Below are 19,808 nucleotides of genomic sequence, written 5' to 3'. Positions count from 1 at the left end.
CAGAGCTGTTTAGAGACTTTAGAATGGAGGGAAGGAAAAATTATGATCTCACGCGTGGCCGCTTCTCTCCAGAAGGGAGTGCAGTTAGCACAGGCTGTGGAGCCATCCTTCTACAAGTGTCTGTATAGAGATAAACCAGAAGTTGAGCTCTGGGAAGATCAAAGGGATAAGATTGATGATGAGCCTGGTGATAAAACACCCCCGTATGTTCCTTCCCAGAGGGAGGAACCTAGCCAGGCCTTCCCCACCCCAAAGGAGAAACTCAGCCAAGTTTTTTCCCATTGTAATAACTTGTTCAAGGCCACAAGGAGAGAATCCCTGAACAGAGCTGAATTCTTTTACCTGTGTGGAGATTAAAAATATTCAAAAGCAGCATGAGTTCAAGCCAGAAGAGCCAGTAATACACTGGCTAGTTCAAATGTATAGTGAAGGGGCATTTGCAATTTCAGTGTGAATAGAACTGAAACCACAAAAATGGTTCTGTGCTCTGAGCTCCAGTTAAACCAGTTTGCAGAAGGTGATAAAAATGTTACTTTGTTTTCTGCTGCGCTCCAAGCCACTACAGCCAGTTATGGTAATATGGAAAAAGAGCTTAACCCTGCCCCTCAGGCATGGGTCAATTTAGAGGAGGCTGTCCGCTGCTTGTATCAGTTTTCACTAACTAAAATTATTCATGCAACAGTTTGGACTCGCATGCCAGATGCAGAAATCATGACAGCACCGTTGGAGGAGGTTTTGCCAACAAGCACCCACAAAGTACACCTCAGCCCAGTTGGCCTTGGAGCCAGAGGTGGTGAATCACCCAGTAAGAGATGCGATCTGGTAATTAGTACAGCTTTTACCCATTTTGCAGAAGCCAAGGCTTACCAAGCTGACAAAAACTGCCAAGGCCATGGCAGTGGCCTCAGTGAAAGATAAACCCCCTGACCCCCCCGAATTGTTGAGAAAAGCCGAGAAAGGCCAGCCCAAGACTCCACAAGCAAAAATGTGGAAAGACTTGTTAGCTTCCTGTTTCAATAAGGTGCAAATCAATAGACTGCCCACCAATGTCTTGCAAGGGCTGTGGGCTAAACACTGTACCAAGAGGGTGATTCCAAAAGTGGAGCCTTCTGCACCACCAAAAGTGTCACCAGAGAAATTCTCTGCCCTGAGGGCAAAACTGTCAACTTTATCCCAGGCACATGGGGGGCTGCCAGCCTTTACCCCGCCTAATCAAGTGGCCTAGGGAGTCTGGCCAACCCACCTGAGAACCTGGCACAAGATCCTGAGCTTTGACAGTGAGGCAGGCAAGCCTGCACTTCCTTGCAAAATGCATCATTACCCAGAGGGGTACCTATGTCTATACTGCACATCCCTACCAACCCATAGGTGAGGATGGGTTCTTGGCAGCCTGAGTCTGCCTCTGCTATTGGTGACAATGTGCAGCTCCCACTGGTGTTCTGGGGTGCATGGGCACAGCACCTGGCTTGCTGGGCAGTTGCCCCATCAGGGGAGGAACTGGAGCTTATCAGGGCAGGTGACATCACCCCTGGGTTGTTCTCCTGGGCAGGGCTGCACACCCAGAGCTGGCATAGCAGGTGCTAGCCTGGGCTGCTGGAGCTGCTGGATGAGGCTGCTGGTGAGGAATGTGCCTCTGGTGCCCAGAGGAACTCTCCTCTGCAGAGGAGTTTTTGCTACCAGGCCACAGTGGAGGCTCAAGCAGTCCATCAGTGCTGGAGAACACAGCACATCTCTCTCCAGGGTCCTGGGATGCAAGGATGTGGTCCAGCTGCCATGTAAAGAGAATGGTTCTGTGGGTAGCCCCCAAGTGGTGGTTGTGGTTGCTTACATGGACCCACTATGCCTGCAGGACCTTGACCTTTATGTAGCAGTGGTGCACTAACCCATTGTGCCTATGTTTCTGCATGCTGCCAACCAGGGCCTCATAGATGTGGGCATTGGAGTGCCCACCCCAGGCAAATGGGCTCTGGACCTCAGCATTGCCCCACAGTACCACAAGGTTTGCGGTCTCATCATGGGACCAGTTGGGCTCCCAGGATGCAATGTGTAGTTTCAGGGATGACACCAGAGTGGTTCCCTCAATGGACCTCAGGAGCAGAGCTGCAGCCAATGCTGCTGGACCTAGGAAGGTACCTGCAGCACAGGGACACCATGTGGGGCAGGAATCCAGGTGGTGTGGCAGGCCAGGGGCCAGCAACAGTGTCCATACAGGCTGCTGCAGCTGTCATGGGGCCACTGCTATGGGACTTGGTGGCCAGAGGCAGGCAAAAGATGGCACAGGTCCCAGGGTCACTGCAGAGTTTTAAAGGCCAGCCTGGAGCAGGCAAAGAGCTGCTCCAGTCCCAGGGCTGGAGAGTCTCAGAACCCCATGGCCCTGGGGCAAGCCAAGGGTGGCTTCTTGGTGGTCGGGCTCATCAGGAGCAAATTTCCCCCTCAGTTGGCATCTACACATGTGCTACTGCACAGTAGCTACTGTGTGGTTAGTCTACTACCTGTATTTGCAGGTAGCAAACTGTGCACTAAACTAATTTACTGCACAGTAAGCACATGCACATGTAAACATTGGCAATTTACTGTGCAGTAACTTAGTCTATTTTGCAGTAAAGCATCTCTTGTAGACATTCCCTAAAAAGAACAAAACAAGAATATGAATAGAGTGAACTAAAGAAGAAAGGCCAAACAGAAATGCTTAATCTCTGGTAAATCACTTTGTGAGAGCCAGCATGATCCTAGCAGGTGTCAAAGGAGCACAATACCAAGCAGAGTGATTAGTGCCTCTGGGCCAGGCTTTTTTTCTGGAATCCTGAGATTGCAGCAGTCCCATGGTGCAGGTTCTACATGCTCCCAGTGGAGAAGGTCCAGCAGGGATTTCATTTTTCTGCTTCTGAAGCTTCAGAGTCTTTGCTTCTTTTTATTCCTAAGGGAGCAGAGCACACAAGTCCCTTCATTAAGTTTAAGTTTTCCACATGTTATGAGCCTCTGTGCTGCAGAGAGTAATCACACTTACTATATACATCCCCACACAAACCTGAGATTTGTGACTGGGGGAGTAGAACTGACATTTGTCAATTCCAAAAGCGTGCTCTTCTGCCACTTGAAATCCCATGGCTGATGTAGGCTGTATCTTCACTGTCTCAGTGGGTCCAGTCACTGGAAGACAATATCCCTGCTCACCTGAACAAAGCTAGTTGGTAGGGAATCTCACTAGGCAAGGCACTCCTTCAGAAATCACTGATTTGTTGAAATATAGCTATTGCTTGGAAACATACCATGTTAATAAAACTGCCACTAGGAAGGTTTCTCAGATCCAGCCAATAGTATGAGGAACAAGGCATTCACCTGGGATGTTGAGAACTCACATCCAAGCCCCCTCCCTGCCTGTTTAAGAAGAGGTTAAAGCTCTGTTTTCAATTTTGGTAGGCAAGTGCCCTAATCACCAGGTCAATCTGAGATTAATTTCTCTCAACCTTCCAGGTAAGATCTGTTTCACATTGTATACAACATTAAAACACAAGTTGGGCAAGTGAGAAAGGGAATGAATGTATAGCCCATTAGGGCACTTGTGAGAAATTCAAGAACTCAAACCCAAGTTTGCTACTTACATTTCTTAGCCTCTAATCTGTCCTATTCCAAATTCCCTCTCTATCTTCCTTTTTAAATAAAAAATGTCACAGTAAGAACTGTCCCAATACAAAACTGAAAAGAAAAATAATCTTAAGATTTTTCATTGGATCAGAAAACTATTTTCTACTTAGCTGTTATTACAACCCCTGCCTAAAATCATCACAACCCTACCTTCAGACATCAGGGATCAGTACTGAGTATGAGGACCAAGTTGTTTGCAAGATACAACATTCACAGGTACTGGGTCAGATGCTCTCTACAATCCAGCCATTTGGCACTACTTCAGTGATGCAGAGCTTCCTGGATGTCCACAAGAATCCAAGGGTGTCTGTAATTGAGTCTGTTGAAATGTTTGAATTAGAATCCTTGAGCATGGCTCTCTGGGAACAGCTCTAATTAAAACGCTCCCCACCACACCCATGAGCATGTCTATCAGCACCCTCAGAGTTGCCCAGAGCTGGCATAGCATTGCTCTTATGTTCCTGACCTCTGGCATGACTCTTATGGTCAGTGGGCAACCAATGGCACTTACACCAACCATTAGGAATATTCAGAGCCAGGAGTGGGCAAAATACAGCTTGCGGGCCAGATCAGGCCTGCCAAGTGACTGAATCTGGCTCACAGCTGCCCCTGCAGAACTCTGCATGAGGCCAAGCTCTCCACTCATGCTAGGGCAGCCTGTGCCAGGCTGTCACCAGTGCCCACAGCCAGGGCTGGTCCAAGGGTAATTGGTGCCCAGGTGAACTGTGTACCTCGGTACCCCCACCACTTCCAATATAGAGGAAAATAAGAAGTCTAGAATGAACTTTTATATATACATATTTTCTATTCAAACTGAACAATAAAACAATAAAAACAAAAAAAATATTGATTGTTTCACACTTTTCATTAACCCCAACACAATTATAACATCTGGCCATGGCTGTTTAGAATGTTATTCCTGTTATTTTGTTCTGCATATAATTTTGGTGCCCCCCAAATTTTGGCACCCTAGGTGACCACTTAGTTAGCCTAATGGTTGGACCAGCCCTGCCCACAGCCCAGCCTCAGCCAATGCAAACAGCATCTAGAGGGCTATTTTCGGTGCAGCTATAGCCAGGTGCTGCTCTGTGCCCCTTGCCTCTAGCAATGACTCCTGCTTTTGATCTTGCCCCTCTTGCACTGTGCTGATATGGGTGGGCAGCTCCTGCCCCAGCTCATGGGGCTATACTTTCAACTCCTGGCCATCTTCCTGGGAGCTGGAGCCAGAGTCCCACATGCTGGGGCAGAAGCCACCCACCCACCTGACATGGCACAGCACATTGGGGCAAGTTCAGGAGCTGCTACTGGAAGTGGGAGGAGCAGAGAAGCACCTGGCCAGGGCACGGGCATGAGCACCAGCAGAAGTCTGCCCTGGCACAAGCCGGTAGGGCTCGGCCCAAAGTGGAGAGTCATGAGGGCAACTGAGACTGCACTGCCTGGGTAAGATCTGCTGCATGTGCCCCTGCCTCTCCCTCCCCTCATACATGGCAGGCTCCTAGGACCTAGTGCTCAGGAAGCTCCCCTTTCACACACACCTCCACATCCTTCCCTCCCCTCAGGCATGGGCATGTAGGGAGTGGTCCCAGGCCCGGGCCCAGAGCCATCATCACCCTATGACCTAATCCCGTGATTTCAGTCTCACCTACCCCTGCTCCCACTCCTGAACACTGCTCCTTGTCTGTCCATAGCCACATAGGGCTGTCGGGGGCAGACGGGGGGTGGGGTGATGACTTGGCCTGCAAGAGCTCATCAAAACTTCCCTTTTGGCCCTTGGGCTCAAATCATTGCCCATCCCTGCTCTAAGCTCCATTAGTGTCCAAAACAGCCCCTAGAAGCTTTGCCCTCAGAACTCCAACCTTTGACTGCATTGACTATATGCTCCCAGTATTGCTAAAGTTTTCACCCATCCTCTCGTTGCAACTGAGCTGTTTTTCCTATAACTTGCCTTTGTTTCAGGTGAAACAATTTGGATGAGATTTCAAATCTTGTAGGTAGAGAGAGGGAAAGATAAAGGAGAAATTGTTTCTATTTGATCTGCTGCAAAAAAGTTGTCTGAAGAACTCCTTTAAGGAGTGCAGGAAGATGAAAGGAGCTGGGGCACTCTATGGCTTGTTTGTTTGTTTTTTTAACTAAAACTGTAAAGAATGAGGAAGAAGAAAGGTTTGTTTGTTTTTTTTTATCTGAGGAAATTGAGCAGACAGCTGATCCTATATTTACATCTCATTTAGACTCAGTAAATATGCCCTCTGAATCTATTTTCTGTAAACCGTTTTCCTGGGAAATACTTTTTTTGTTATTAAGTGTTATTGCTCAATTTGTGTGCATTTCAAAACAGCTCCAGTGGCTCCTTGGGACAGATAAAGAGTAGTGATCCATGACTCACCAAGAGGAGTTCTTTTGCTGGCATCTAATGAGTCAGCTTTGTCACAGCTTTTAGGCCCTTCTGAACAGAGCTTGCTTGTAGTGGAGCAGTAACCTGCTAGCACAGGACACACTAGTACAAGCAACTTCATCAGTGCAAGGCATCCACACTGCAGTTTAGCACTGGTGTAAGTATATCAATAAAGTGACACCAGTGCACATTTCCTTGCCTGAGAGGTCCTTAGTTAGACTGCTATCAGCAACTGACTTCAAGCCAGGATAAGTATAGCCATGCAACAATTCTTGCACTGGGACAGCAGATCTTCACTAAAGCTTGAACAGTACAGAAGTACGGTAGCAACAACAGTATAGTCAGTTTAGACAGACCTTGAGGGTTTTCTCTGCTCTGCTGAGCCAAAAAAAAACTTCACATGGGCCATCAGACCAAGGAAGGACAGAGCTCTTTTTGATCCTTCTGTCCCTCTCTATCACTCATGAGTTTTCCTAACAGTTTTAGCAACATGTGTTACTACTTCCATAGCTCTGCTCCTAGAGATTTTCAGTGAAATATGCTGCCTTTTCACTAACAGTGGAGATCCTGCTGGGAAGTACTAGAAGGTAAGACACCAAAAATTCAGCTCAGCATCTGAGTGCATTGGAAAAGAGAATTTCAAATGTCTTTTCCATTTTTTCTTCTTTAAAAAACACAATTACTTGACAGTTTATAATAAAATGTAACAGTCACACTGGTGTAACTGGATATGCTACAATGGATATATGCATATACTGGTATTATCCATGTAAAATACATTTCCTTTACCTTCTTATGAGGAAATACATATATCTTAGCCCATCTAAGGATGGTGTGATGAATCTTAAAGCCATTTTTCTTATGCTAAATGTTTATTAAAATAAAATCTCATCTTCCTATTCAACTGCCTCTCTGGAAACCTCTAGCAAAAACCAAACTAAACCAAACAAACAAATAAAAATCCCAGAGAACAAAGTTAGTTGGAATTCCATGCACTAGAAGAAGACAATAGTCTTTTCCTTCTCACCATTATTTCAGAAAAACCCAGAGACAGCTCCAAAAAAACCAAAAACAGATTGAAAAAAAACCTCAAGCACCTAAGTTAGGACTCAAGTATACTATATGCATCCATGTCCAAAATCACAATCCAAAAAAACCCCCACAGATTGTCCACAGAAATTCTCCACTCTAGGGCAAGGCAGCTAAATATTAGGCATGGATCTACTAACTTTGTGCATCTACATGCTCCATTAACATGGAGCAATAAACTGCAGAGCTTATTGCTCCATGGTTTATTTCTCCCAAGAAGTTCCTGGTTGTGCAGTTTACCACAGCACATTGAGTTGGGTTGCAGCAGCCCCAGCTGGCAGGGGGTCTGGTGTGTAAGCTTGCCAGCCCAGGGCTGCTCCAACCCAGCTCCATGTGCTGTATGCTGTGGAGAGGATGGCTGGGGCACAAGGGTGCTTCAGCACAGGGGCACTAAAGCACCCTCATGCCCCAACAGGCCAGCTCAATGTCCACAGGTGCACTGCTGCACATGCAAAAGCTTCACAGCAGGGTAGGACTTGTACTGACAAGTCCTACCCTGCTGCAGAGTAAGTTTCATGCACCCTAATACGGGTGCACTTGTAGACACTGAGACATTTACTGCACAGTTAATTAGTCAACTGTGCAGCTAAATGTCTCTGTAGCAAGGTGGGTATCCCTGCTAGCTGCAGCTAGCTCCCCACCTGCCTCTGGGCATGCCACCCACCTGTCTTGCCCGCCACACCTTGTTGGAAAATAATAAGTTGATAAATAAGGTGGGAGGCTGCCCATTATTACATCCCTATATTTGGGGCTGTCTGCAGCTGTATACCTCCCCTATACTGTCGCCCAAGCCTCGCAGATGGCATCCAGATGTTACCATGACCCCGGCCTACAGCCGGAGCATGCTTAGGCTATGCCGTCAGGCCTCAGTCATATACACATTTATACTGCCTGCCTCTCACTCAGGCCTCACTCACTCCACCCTCTCTCATAGGGTCTCTTTCTTGTATCAACAACTTATGCAGCCTTGCTCCCTCTTGAAGCAGGCACCCTTTGGCCATAGGCTTAGCTAGTCTGTTCCTTGGGTGGCAGACATACTGTCTGTTGGGTCTCTCCTGCGACCCTTACTGGGGTAGTGGCCAGCCAATTATCCAACCAAGTCTAAGCATACGTGGGCCCCTTTTAGGGTAACACTAAGTATATGTGTATGTACTGGGCCCTCAGCCCTCTAGTTCTTATCCCCTTCACTTGGGGCTCCCTATCTCCACCCCCTTCACTCGGGGCTTCACTCCCCAGTGGGCTCAGGTGGTCGTAGCCATGCCTGGCCACCACTCTCCCTCCCTGGGGTCTTGTACTTCATAGGGCTCAGGCAGATGCAGCCATGCCTGGCCCCACTACCTCCCGTGTCATCTGACCTACCAGAAGGTGGGAGCTGGGGTTAAGGTACCCTGACTCGCCTTTCACCAGGATGTTAACTGGCCTAGCATTTCCTGGAGGCTCCCATGCCACTGAGAGCCCCACCAGGCCACCCACTCCCAGCAGGGTGCAGTTTCAGGTCATGCCCAGGACCAAGAGCCTCCCAAACCATCCTCTACAGCTCCTCCCTTCCCACCAGATGATACCAGCAGCTAGGGAATGTTGTTGCCTCGCCTTCCAGCAGCAAAATGCCCTTTTTATATGGGCAGCCCTGAATGCAAAATGGCTGCCCTAATCAGGTATGTGCCGGCTGCCGGCTTCAGGCCCTTAAAGTGGCAGGCACAAACAGTGCCCTGCCACAGTCTCATGTAGATGGGCCAACCTGGAAGCATTTAAGTTCTTCACATCTGGCCCCAGCTCCTGAAGTTTGGTATATTAGGGTAGTTGCGGGGTAGTGTTGGTTCTGGGGGATTGTGACAATTTACACAACTTAGCAGACCAGTGAGCTAGGCATGGCATCTCAACCTGGGGTATTGCAATCCCCAGGAGTGGTACATACCAGCATCAGGGGGTCATGATCATCCTGGCCAGATTATGCAGCCAATGAGCTAGATTACACTTAAATCAGACTAAGTTCTTCGGGGATGGGATGAGTCCAGGTACAGAGAAAGTTGTGAACCTATGCAAAAAACCTTACAGCATTTTTTTCTTGACCCCTTAATTATATTATACAGAAACATATCCATGAAGTTTTTCTTTTCAATATATTCCTGCACATCCAATTTAGTAATGTTTTCACAATATCTCATGTACTATTTTTTTTTCCTTTTTAGCCTTGCTTGTGAAGTATTAACCAAATAGCATCTTACAATTGTTTCTGTTCTTGTTGTTGTTATCATTTATGTTAGCATTTATAGAGGTGAGGTAAATTTTCCCTCATGTCTTCCTGGATGAAAGCATAAATGAACAGTTCCTTCAGAAAATATAAACTTACATGGAATAAAAGAGTCTTCACATGAATCAAACTTCAAAATATTAATTTAAGTGCTGTTTTTTGAGGGAGAAGGGATGAAGCCTATTGTGAAATTCAATTATCAGAAAGAAGCCCATCTGCTCAGGGGAAGGCCAATTATTTTCTTTTTCTGAAGATTTTTATGGTATTGTAATTAAGGAGCTCTGAGAGATAGATGTGCATTTTAATTGTCAGGTAAATAAATGAAAGGGAACCAACCTGCATTTTAATGGTTGAAAGGCTGATAAAGTTGGAGGGAAAACATAATTGAGTTATATAATTCAAGAGAAGGTGGAACATGAAAAATCGGGGTTGCATTTGATAGTGACTTTTATGTGTAGCTGGTCATCTTTGCAGAATTACTTGAAGAGATGAAAGCTTTTCACAAAAAGGTGAATAAATAAGATAAGAAATGTGCAGTAATGGGTTTCAGATTTTGCAATGAAGGGTTAAGGATGGGGCCAATATGCAACTAAATGTAATATGCAAATAAGCACAATGTAAGTTAGGTAGAAGTTTATAAAAGATACTTAGCTGCAAAACATTTTGCATAAGGAATACTCTTTGAGGTTCTGTGTCTCTTTCCAAGCAGGAGATTATATTTTATCAGTTTAGTAGCATTTGGGGCTATTTTTCAATGAATAAGCATAAAAGCACATCTTTTCAGTCCTTGTAATGTTTTGATAGATTTCCAAGTAAGCAGAGGCAGGGGGATGGGAAAGACTGTTTGGCAGTATATGCTGTTATAAAGTATAAGAACCTTATCAAGATGTGGATATTATGCCAGAACTTTAGTTCACATCAAACCAGAGTTTCCATTCATCAGTAGGTCCTGTTTTCCTTTCCAGCACCTGAGGCCAGATCCAAAGCTGGCATAAACTGATATAGTTCCACTGAAGTCAAAGGAGCTATTACCATTTACTCCAGCTGAGAACGTGTGCCATGATGTTTATCATCAAGAAAGTATAAGTAAAGTAACTAACTGAGAGTTCAAGTTCACTCTGGCTCTGCTTGCTGAAATACATTGACAGTGTAGCAATAAAACCAAAGGCAATTTCACTCTAAATTCCATATCTGTCATTTAGCTCCATGAGTAAAGCATCCATAAAATTGGAAAAAGAGTAGATATCTGTAAAATTGCTGTACAAAGTCCAGTGGTACATTCTTTTGGGAGTGTTATAACATAGAAAACTCCAAGCAAATATCACTTCTCGTTTCTTCTGCTTCTGAAGAGTTTCTAGAGTTAATTATTCTAATATAATAAGTGGCTTAGTCTTTCTGTCTGTCTGTCCATAACGCTCTTGAACCAGTCTGGTTAGTAAAACAACCAATCAGAGTGCTTTAAGAGCATTATGGACAGGTTGCAGTGGTACCAGCATGGTGGAGTGCCAGCCTTCCTACCTCCCCCTGGACAAGCCACTCATGGCTCCATCCTGCTCCCCACCCAGGCCCTGTGGCTGCACATTCCAACCTTGGGCTCCAAGCCCCACACACCACCCCAGCAGGGCAGCAGCCCTGGCCCCAGCCCTGCCCAACTCCCTCCCTCACTATGGGGGGCCCTAATCCACCCTCCACCAGATTTACCTGCAGGGAGCTGCTCTCCTAGCTGCCATGTGCATGTGCGCACAAGCACATACATGTGGCATCCCCTAGGAGGGTTTCCCTTCCCCCCCCACCCCAACTTGATGGCTCTGCTCCCATTCCCGCTAGCTCCTTGCAGGCTCAAACTGTCAGCCTACAAGGGGAAACCTGCTATTTCTTATGCTTTTCACCTTTTAAAGGAGAAAATCTGGGCTTTTTCTCCTTAAAATGAGAAAATCCAGGTTTTACTATATTTTTCCATGGTGAACAGAAAACCCAGATCCTGGATTAATTATGCTTTTCCTTGGTCCATTTCTTCTGATTATACAGGGATGCCTTCCATTATCTTGTCTTTCAGAAAGAGCAGCTCAAGTAATGCACCTAGTTTCCATTTAACTTCAAAGTCTTTGTGAGAGACCAAGACTAGTGAACATAGAAGTGAACTTCTGCTGCTTCCTTATTATCTGTTTCTTGGATTTGGTCTGGCAGGGCATGTCCAAACATGTAGGCACATGCACTTGCAGCAGCTCAAATAAGAGCAGCACAAATTTAAGCAGGGGATTTTTGCCTCAGCACACGTGCCTGGACACACACTTTAATGTGGGGCAAGTTGTGCCACTTGAGACAAAATAACCCTGGCCAGATCCTCCTGAATCTGCAGCCAGGGGGAACTAGAGCCTAGGGCCAGCACCTGTGTTTGCCCCAGTAGTATAAGAAATTGCCCTGGCAAGTAGCTCAGGGCTATTGCCCTCAGGCACTTCAGAAGGGAGGAGTCTCTGGGAGGAAGTTGGTCATGCTCCTTCCTATCCCAGGTTGCTACTGTTGCTGTTCCTGGCTGGTGCAAGCTTGGTCTCAGGAACCTCTGGGGAGAGGATGGCCAGGCCCCTTCCTGCCTCTGGTTGCTGCTAGCTTGATCTCAGAGCTTTTGGGGGTAAGTTGGCCTCACCCCTTCCTGCCTTGTGTTGCTGTTGCTGTCCCCCCCACACACAAGGGGGGGTCCTCTGCTGCATGCTGCTACCCCCTCTCAGGGAAGGGCCCACTGCACTGTACCACATCCCAGCAATGCACCCTAACGTTTGCACTCCTGTTCCAGCCTGCTGCCCGGACCGCCACCAAGACGCAGTCAAGGGACAGCCTGGGGAGGGAGCTTGTGCTGCCTGTGGGTCCTTCCCGCACCATCACTGCCAGAGCCTAAAGGTGCCTTGCCTACCTATCTGCCTTGCCAGGCCACCCCCTGCCTTCACCTCCATTTTCATCAAAATCACACCCTGAGTGGCTAAACTAGAAGGCTCCTATCATCACTGCTGCTGTTGCTCCTGTCTGTTCTGCTGCTTCCCCATCTTCGGAGAGAGGGAGATTCCCTGCTGCACCACCTTGCACCACTCAACACCACATCTGCACTGGATTATCCCTAATTGACTAATTGTTCCTGCCCTCCCCCACAGCTGCCTCACTGCATCTGATCCTGCTTTGTCTTCCTGCCTGCTGCCGTGCTGCTGAATGCCTGCCTGGAGGCCTGAGGGTATCCTGGACTGATCTTCAACAAAAAAAGTCCTATCACCACTCCAGCCATATTTTACATCTGCCTCAGCAGCCTTCCTGTGTGTTTTACCCTTGTGTGGTAAGTCCTGTGGTCTACTCCCCCTGACCTGGTGTTTCTTATGTGGCTGAGTAAGCCGGCTTGAGTATCCCTAGCTCATGTGTGTTTTCCCCGTCCCCCACTTTCCCCAAGCATAGCCCTCCCAGCTTTTTTCCTGTGGGGATGTAGCTCAGTGAGCTTCAGACTCCTCCCCTTTCTCCCATTCCACCCCCCCCCCTGCACACACACAACCCTAGCCTCCCCTATTAGATTCACCAGCCCCACTATACATTTTTGGGTTTATTTATTATTTCCCCCCTCCCTGATGTGAAGCAATGGCAGGAACCCTCGGGGGCGGGGGGGGGAGATGCCCCCATAGAACTTTCTGCAGCCCCCACTCAGCCTGTCCCTGACCCTAGTCGCGGCCCCACCAATGCAGCCCCCCAGCAGGGCAACTGTAACTATGCGCAAGTGGCTGTGGGGTGACCCACAGCTCAGCTGCAGGGCCTGAACTCTCCACCACTACCCCTTCCAGCTTGGGCAGGGGCCCCCTTTCTGGCACTCACCCATAGGCACAAGGTGAAGTGCCAACTTGTCAAGTGGGAGAACTTGCATTTTGAGACCTGGGCTCAGGCCTTGGCTCAGGTAGTGGGAGGCCCCCAAGATTGTGGCAGCTTCCTGCTTTCATGGCAAGGGGTTTTCTTCCTGTGCCTCAGAGGCTGCTGCACAAAAAGTGATGGAGAGGGAGCTCATGGCCCTCTCACTGGGGTTCTGAGACCCCGGCCTCCTCCACATGCGCTCAGCTTGGTGTCAGGTCATGATCCAGATGACGGTGGGAGCACAGCTGGAGGCCGAGGGTAGCCTCATAATTCTTTTTTCAGGGGCCCTAGTGAGGATTTTCTATATGCTGGGGGACCTGTGTTGCTTCCAGTGCTGTGCCCCAGGGCACTTGCATCATGACTGCTCCATGGGCCAGGCAGGGAGAGCATCCACAGGTCCCACTGGCAAAAGGGGTGCCCCTGCCACCCATGCCCCTCCCCACTCAGGCCTCCCTGGCATCACAGCCACAACTACCAGCCCCCCCCCCCCCCATGAGCTCAGGGGGCCCCACCCCCCAACTAAGTTTGGTGGAGTCCCGGGGAGAGGGGCAGAAGCTGGGGGAGGAGAGGAAGCAGGTAATCCCAGAAGACAAGGCTTTGGGGCTGCTGGAGACTCCCAAACAGAAGCCCATGCAGGAAGTCCCTCACTCCACTGGCCGGAGCCTACCCACTGAGACCACAGCCACTGAGGCCGAGGCCAACCCAGAAGAAGGTCTGGCAGCAGAGCCCTCCCCCTCTGATATGGAGGAGACAGGGGCCCTAGGGCTCACTCTCAGCCCTGAGTAGAGAGGTCCCATTTCCCAGGACCCTGGTGCCTGACGTGTCTCTTCACTCCCTCTCCCAGAAAACCTCCCTTCCAGCCTGCCCTATGGTCCCACCCTAGAGGGGGTCAAGATTGGGTTCCCTGATCAACAAGCCAAGCTTGTTGGGGACTCTGTACAGACCCCCACCCCTGTCCCGAGGGACTGCAGAGTTCTCCCAATCCCAACCAGAGTCTGGGGTCTTAGCGGACCAGGGGATTCAGATGGGGCTTTCAGGAGCCTGCTGAACCCCAGGACAAGGAGGAGGATGCCTGAGACCCAGCAGGCTCCTTGGAACCTGTGGACCTCGCAGTCCCAGTGCTCCCAAGGAGCGAGCTACTTGCATTTTTTTTGACAGCAACTACTGCACCAGCAGGTGCACCAGCACCTGCACCAGCAGGTCCACCAGCAAGGTACAGTTCACCTTGCACTGGTGGGGATACTTTGAAAGTGTCCTTGCCACTGCGAGGGCACTGGTGGGGGAAGGCAAGGGGCCCAAGAGCTGCAAGACCTGCAGTTTTGTAGATGCTTTGTATACTTATGGGAGGGTACTGATAAGCCAGCAGGCCCCACACTGGGCATTGCGAAGTGCAAGTCCCCTGCTAAACCAGATATTCCACACACCCCGCACTCCCCCCCCCCCCATCTATGAGGTTGCTTAAGATCGTGACCCTCCACATCCACGGTTGCAGGAAAGGTCTCTGGAGATGCTGGGTGCTCTCCTTCCTTTGGCGGGGGGGAGGCATGTATCCTGTAGTATTCTTGCAGATCCTGATGACTCTGGCCAATGAGCCTACTTGGTGGCTGGAATGAGGAGGCAGGGTCCTTTTTTGTCACTTCTTGGCCACCTCTTGCGGTGTGGCCACCCTGTTCTCCCCAGGCCTGCAGCCAGAGGTTCTACAGGATATTGAGGTGGTGCCAGGCTAACTGCTATACCTCCGGGTCCAAGTTCAGGTATGATCCTGAACCTTTTGAACATGTATGCTCCTAAGGGGACCCAGAGTTGGCAGATTTTTTTCACCAGGTGGCTACTTTAAATCAGCACCCTCAACCCTCGCAAGTGCCTGGTCCTTGGTGTGGACTTTAACGTCACCCTGGACACATAAGACCAATTGGGCAGGGAGCAGAACCAGGCTGCCATGGGTGTCCTTGGGAATATCCTGAAGGACGACTTCCTTGTGGATGTCTGGCATACCTGCCACCCTGTTGACCCTCCCCCCCACCCCTGCCGCCTTCACCTATGTGAGTGAGGGGAAGAAGAAGGCATTCCACGCCCAGTTGGATGGGGTTTATATCTCTTTGCACTGCCCGGGCCCCGGCCACGCTAGGGCCTGGGCCCCCAGGGTTGGCCTACTGGCATTTCAATGGCTGTGTGCTGGAGGATGTAGGCTTTCAGGAGTTCTAGTTGGTGTGGTGGGAGCAACGGGCAGCTTTCCTCTTGGCTCCATGATGATGGAATGTGGGAAAGGTGCACAGCTGGCCTTTTTGCTCGGGGGCACACCTGGCAATGGGAGGCAGTCCGGGAGAAGCTCAAGCAGGAATTGCTGGAGCTGAAAAGGTGCCTGGTCACTGACCCAGCCAACCCATCCCTTTGCAGAGAGTGTTGGGAGAGGTGGGAAGAGCTTCATGCTCTGGATGACCACTGCACCTGTAGTGCGTTTGTCCGCTCATGTGTCCAGCTCCTGCCAGAGATGGACTGTGGCTCCTGCTGCTTCTATTCCCTAGAAAGGAGGTGAGGGGACAAGAAGTACATCACCTGCCTTCTGGTGGGTGATGGCACCCCCTTCGCAGATCCAGGTGAAATGTACTGGTGCATGCGAGCCTTCTACAAAGCTCTTCTCCCTGGGTCTGACTGATGCCAGAGCCTGTCAGAACCTGTGGGAGGGACTCCCTCAAGTCAGCACAGGTGACCAGGACTGGTTGGAGGCTCCTCTCACTCTGGCTGAGTTTTCATCTGCTCTATGCCTGATACCTGGCAACAAGGTGCTGGGCATCAGCAGGCTGACAGAATTCTACCAGGCCTTCTAGGGTGTCCTTGGCTCGGACTCTGCCACAGTCTGGGATGAGTCTGAGGGAAGTGGGGAACTACCCCTGTCATGCCAGAGGGCTGTGCTGACCCTCCTGCCAAAGGGGGATCCCTGAGACATGAGGAACTGGTGCCCCATGTCCCTCCTCTGCTAAGACTACAAGGTGGCAGCAAAGGCCATTCTGCTGCACCTGCAGTCTTTGCTGACAGATACGATCCATCCCTACCAGACATACATGGTGCTTGGACCTTCCATCTTTGACAACCTGTACCTGGTTCAGGACCTCCTGGAGCTAGCACACCAGGAGGGCCTGTCTTTTGCCCTCCTGTCCCTGGACCAGGAGAAGACATTTGACAGAGTGGATCACAGATACCTCAAAGGCATGCTTCATGCCTTCAGCTTTGGACCCCGCCTCATGCAAGCTCTCCAGATGCTGTACACCTCTTCAGAGTATTTGGTCAAGCTCCATTGGACCTCAGTGGAGCCCATGCAATTCAGGAGAGGGGTGCATCAAAGATGCCCACTGTCAGGTTAGCTGTACACTTTTTTTTGTTCTGGAGCCCTTCCTCATTCTCCTGTGGAAGCGGGTAGCAGGGTTGTTGCTCTGGGAGCCAGTGGTGTGACTGGTCCTGGCAGCATATGTTGATGATGTATTCCTCATGGTCCAGGACTCAAGTGACCTGGCACAGGTGGAGGCCTGCCAGGCATTTAACTTGGTGGCCTCCTCTGCCCAGGTCAGCTGGGTCAAGAGCTGTGGCCTGGCGGTGGGTGGTAAATGGCAGGTGAGGTGACTCCAGCAGATACCATGGAGTGCAGGTGGGAGTGCAGGCTCACTGCTCTACTTGGGGGGGAGGGGGAGGTCAGTCTACCTGTCCCCCACAGACCCTTCCCCACCAGAGAGCTGGCATCAGCTGGAGGCAAGGGTAGTGGTGTGGCTCTGGGTATGGGCAGGGCTCCCAAGATGGGAGAATGCAGGTTCAGCACCAGCATGGAGAGTGCTGGTGCTGAACCAGCCAGTCCTGTCCATGCTCTGGCACCGTGTATACACCTTGCCCGTGCCCCCTGAGGTCCTCATGGGACTCCAGAGACCAGCACCAGAGTTTTTCTGGCCAGGATGGCACAGGGTTGCTGCAGCGGTCCTGAGCCTCTCCTTGCAGGAGGGAGGCAAGGGCCTGGTTTGCCTGTGCAGCCAGGTCCTGGTATTCCACCTTCAGGCCCAGCAGTGACTGCTAAATGGTGTCAGTACCCACATGGCATGGGGCCACCTGCTGCATACTTTCCTCCACCACTTCTGGGGACTCCAATATGACTGGCAGATCCTTGACCTTCGGGGCTTCTCCCTCCAGGAACCATGAGGGTTGGCAAAGTTCTACCAGGACTTCCTTGGGCCTGGAGGTTCATCTCTGCCTCCTGGTCTCCTGTGACACTTGCCCTAGGCACCAACCTGCTCATTGAGCCCCTCCTCTGGAACCTGCAGTTGGAGGTGCTGATGGTAGAGGTGCCCCGGTTGCAACAGAGGTTGATCCTGGCTGGTGTCACACATATCGGAGACCTCCTGGACTATGATAGGCAGGCATGGGTGGACCCCACTGTGCTGGCCTGGTACATGGGTATACCCATGATGCATGTGACCTGCCACCTAGTATAGGAGGTGAAATCTGCCTTACCTCTAGATGCACTTGCCTTTGTCAACCAGTTCCTGTGCAACAGCAGTCTCCATGCCTCCATGTACTCTAGCCCACAGGAGTTAGTCGTGGGGCTGGTGGCTCACCCAGCTTCACAGTGCTCCCCACTCCACCTGGAGGGCACCAAACTGGTCCATTTTTTTCCACCATCCTTTGTCACCACCTCTACATGCTCCATGTGCCACACGATCCACCATGCCTCCCTCACATCCTGCCCAGCCACCAGATGGCAGGATCTGTTCAGTGAGGGTATAGCTGGGGTGCCCTATACTCCACTCTCATCTCATGAGCCACTGGGGATCTCATCTGGTGGCTCCTCCATGGAGCTATTGCCACACTCTAGCAATGTGGTGAGCTTTACTGACACCCCAGTCTCCTACTTCTTCTGCAGGCAGAGGGAGACCCTGGCGCACATGATACTGGAGTGCACTAGGCTGCAGCCCCTCCAGCTCTGGAACCTCCTTCTGAGGTTCTGGATGAACTTGACACCCCCCCCCCCAACCTTTTTATTTTTAGGCACCCCATCAACCATCCCACCAAGTCCCGGGACCTCATTAACCTCCTCCTGATCCTGGCCAAATGGGTCCTGCACATGACCAGGAAGAAGACTCTGGCTGGGAAGGTGCCTGGGGACTGTGGTGCCACATTCCTTTCACTGGTCTGTACACTTCTCCAAGTGGAGCACCACTGGGCAGCATGCACCAGCTCCTTGGGGCTCTGATTGGTGTCCCCCTCAGGAGTACTCATTTTCATGCTTTGACCTTCACATCACTCCTGTCCTGTTGTTGTTTTTTTTTTTTTTCTTCCCTTGTTGCCCCAAGAATTTAATTGTGTCATTCATCCCTTGACAAATAGACAGGACTTCTGGGGCCTGGCCATTTGATTATCTGGGGACACTACCCCTTGTACCAGAGGGACTGCTGAAGCAGCATCCCAAATTCACTTTTTAAAATACCCCAAAATCCATGTTCTTCCACAATTAGAACAAAATACCACTATATAAAGATATATATAAGAGGGAGGTAGGGACCGATCAGTTGGACAATGTGAAAATTGTAAATATAGCAATAAAAAGCAATTTGGAAGTCTACCATTGTCTTTATCATCATAATGAAATAAAGTCTAAATTTTTATATTTTTTCATGTTTGCTTTTGGTTTCTTTATCACACAATGGCTGTGTGATGGGGGGGATGTGGCATTTGCAGGAAAGAGGTGGGAAGGGATGTGGGGGGATGTAGGTCAGTGTGTAGGTAAGGGTGGGAGGATTGTGGAGGACTATAGGAGTAGGGAGGCTGCTCAGGAGGGGTGGGTCCCCTCCCCTCCATGGGGTGTAGGCCCCCACAGCACATGGACTGCCCCCCCCCTTGCAGGGACCCAGCTCCCCCCTGCAGGGCCATAGACCCACCATGCAGGGCTCACAACTCACCTCTTGCAGCACTGGGCATGGGGTGCTTGTGCCCATTGCTCAGTCCCCCCATGGCATGGCATTGTGCTGTTTGTCTCAGAGCTGGTGCCACTTTTGCCACTTCTAGCAGGACTGGACTGGCTTGCCGCAGTGCCACATGTGGCCATGCCAGTTCATAGATTCATAGATGCTAGGGTCAGAAGGAGCCTCAACGGATCATCGAGTCTGACTCCCTGCCAAAGCAGGAAAGAGTGCTGGGGTCAGATGACCCTAGCCAGCCTTCTTGCAAAGACCCCCAAGGTAGGGGAGAGCACCACCTCCCTTGGAAGCCCATTCCAAATTTTGGCCACCCTTACCATGAAGAAGTTCTTCCTGATATCTAGCCTAAATCTGCTCTCTGTCTGTTTTGTGACCATTATTCCTTGTTACCCCAAGAGGCACCCTGGTGAACTTCAGGCAGCCCTGGGGCCGCTCACTCTGTCATCCAGGGGCTGGCGCTGCTTGTGGGGACTGCGCATCATGCCAGGCTGGGTCCTGCCTCCATGGAGCTGGTCTGGCTGGCAGCGCACAGGGCCCTGCATGCAGGACCCAACCCAGAATCACACATGGTCCCCATTACCAGTGCCAGCCCCCAGAT

At 50.2% G+C, this 19,808-nt stretch overlaps 1 long non-coding RNA gene across 1 annotated transcript; it reads left to right on the top strand.

The window, feature by feature from the left end:
- Positions 1-11,792: 11,792 nt before the first annotated feature.
- LOC132243378 (uncharacterized) lies at positions 11,793-18,566 on the top strand. The gene is made up of 3 exons (XR_009454917.1): positions 11,793-12,006; positions 12,521-12,696; positions 18,282-18,566. It is a non-coding gene; the product is annotated as an uncharacterized LOC132243378 (long non-coding RNA).
- The last annotated feature ends 1,242 nt before the right edge of the window (positions 18,567-19,808 follow it).

The sequence above is a fragment of the Alligator mississippiensis genome, chromosome 9, assembly GCF_030867095.1.
Source record: "Alligator mississippiensis isolate rAllMis1 chromosome 9, rAllMis1, whole genome shotgun sequence".
In the NCBI taxonomy this organism is placed as follows: Eukaryota; Metazoa; Chordata; order Crocodylia; family Alligatoridae; genus Alligator; species Alligator mississippiensis.
This window is presented reverse-complemented; position numbering and strand designations above follow the sequence as displayed.